The sequence below is a fragment of the Girardinichthys multiradiatus genome, chromosome 20 (genome assembly GCF_021462225.1).
Source record: "Girardinichthys multiradiatus isolate DD_20200921_A chromosome 20, DD_fGirMul_XY1, whole genome shotgun sequence".
In the NCBI taxonomy this organism is placed as follows: Eukaryota; Metazoa; Chordata; class Actinopteri; order Cyprinodontiformes; family Goodeidae; genus Girardinichthys; species Girardinichthys multiradiatus.
In genome coordinates this window covers 41,683,578-41,686,061 of record NC_061812.1, presented here as the reverse complement: position 1 = coordinate 41,686,061, position 2,484 = coordinate 41,683,578, and positions in this window count along the sequence as shown.

The window sequence follows — 2,484 nt, the reverse complement described above, 5'->3', positions numbered from 1 at the left end:
TTCTGTAATGATGGATGATATATTTAAAGACATTGATAAAGAAATTGGTTGTTTACTTTTTACAGATGCTGGAGCCATATGGAAAAAGTGTAGAAATTTACTGTAGAAGCTGAGATAATTAGAACAGAGAAATAGGTATTTCAATGGGGATCTAAATTCTCAGTTGAAACAACAAAAGTTATGGTGTTTACACAGAAAAAAAAAAAAAGAGAGAGAAAATTAAGTTACAATTAAATCATATGGAATATACAATACATATACAGAAAGTGATAAAGAACTTTGAAATGAATTTACGCAAGACTGATTAAGTCAAATATGGATTATGGAAGTATGATTTATGGTTCAGCAGCAAAGACACATCTGAAATAACTAGACATTATACAACAGCAAGTATTATAGTACTTGTGACACTCTTTTCCCACAAATGCAGAAATTGAAAAAAAACATGTTAATATTGAAGGAATTGGACAGTAACTAACATGATATTACGACTGAAGACGTGATTAAAGACAATTGTGACACAAAATAAGCATATTTCAATGTTACATTTTGCAAGTCCAAAGACACCCGGAAATGACGTGAAAGGGGAAATCTCCGGTCATTCATTGTGTGAGCTTCAATGATAAGCAGTTCAGATAGAAGCCAAGTTGCGTTAAGAACAGCGTTAATATGGTGAAACAGTGCAATGCTGGTGGTGGCCGCAATACTACAACAGCAGCTGTTAGTCTGCATAATCTTTCTAAAGTGAAGAGGACAAAAGCTACCTGGATCAGACCTGGAAATAAACATCTGTTTTCATATTTTTACATACTTATATTTATATATTTAAACAAACCTCCGGTTGTTTCACCCAGTGCCGTATATTTACCATAACCCTGGATTTAAACTGCATCTGGTCCAGTGTTTTGTTCTATAATGGGTGAGTACACTGAGTACACTGAGTGCAGCGAAGCTATATTTGTTGCTTTATATGGTGCATTTAATGTTTACTTGCTCGGTTTATAATACGTTAGTTAACCCAGTAACTGATCTAATTGATCTAATGTTAACAACTGCTAATATATACTTGTGTATATATAAATATATGTGTGTATTTAATAATATGGTGAGATCTAATTTGTCTTTAGTGAATCATTTTGAAAATCCAGATGTTGTGCTCGTTCTTTTTCCTAGTGGTGCGGTATAATTCATGCAGATTGACTCTGGCCGTGCTCCGGCATCTGGCAAAAATAGACTTTAGATGGCCATTCGCATGTTGCAGCACTTGTGCTCTGCCATCTGATGAAAGCTGACTTTCTGCTCCTGACTTTGTTGCGTCTCACTTATAGTGACTGAAATATATCTAAAGAAATATTTTCTTCGTTGCTGTCTGTGTTGCTGGCCACTGTAGCAGCAGTCAGTTTTTCCCTTATCATGAAAATTCAATGTCACAGGCACTTTTAGACTTACAGGAGCATTTAAATACAAGCTAAACAAATTCCATATTTTACCTCTCATTTCCTTTGGTTTTAATCCGCCTCTCCACCACTCATATGTAACTGCTGCATTAGCTAGCTGAACTAAAGTGCATCTGCTGCCTGTCAACATAACGGTAGCGGAAGTGGGAATTGTGGGATATGAAGTCCATATTGTAAAAAAAAAAAAAAAAAAAACTTGTTGACTTTATTAGACCTGGGTCATGTTTGTTTTTTTGTTTTGGTTTTTATATATTCAGTAGATCATGTACTTGATGTTTTTTTGTGTCTGAATGATTAGGCAGCTGACCAAGCAAATTAAAAAGGAAGTAATGAGTCAATTAATAAATGGATGGCAAATAAAAAAGAAACTTTGAAACTTCAAATACTTTAAAATGATGCTATAACTATTCCTGGGTTGGCCCCGTTCCAACTAAAAACTATTTTGTTTGTGCAAATTGTCTTATTTGTGATTATTTAAATTTACACTAAAAAGTGTACGTTAAATTCAGTTCAATTCAAAAATACTTTATTAATCCCAAAGGGAAATTAAATGTTGTAGCTCATTATGTTGGTTTCTTCAAAGAGCCGTTGTAGATGCTGATGGCTGTGGGCAGGTTTGTCTTACAGCTGATCTGTAAGACATCTTTATTTAATTTATCTATTTGTAGTTTCATTTAAAAGAACACATGAACCTATGACTATCTGTTTCACAAATTATTTTTATGTTAGCTTGTGCTCCTTTTAGCTCTTCATAGTTCTGATAGCTCACCGGCGACAAAAAGAAAATATCTGAGCTCTTCTAACTAAATAAGTAAATTCATGAAATATAAAATTTAAACAATAAAACTTTCTAAATGTCCATTTAGAAAGTTTACTGTGTGCTATTCCTTTGCCATTTTGGACAAAGAGAACTGAAGTAGAATGTTCAGCATCAAGAGGCACAATGACATCAGAGGTGATGACATCACTCTCTGATGCATCAAAGGAATCTTGAAGCATAGATGACATCAAACAGACAGACATTTTC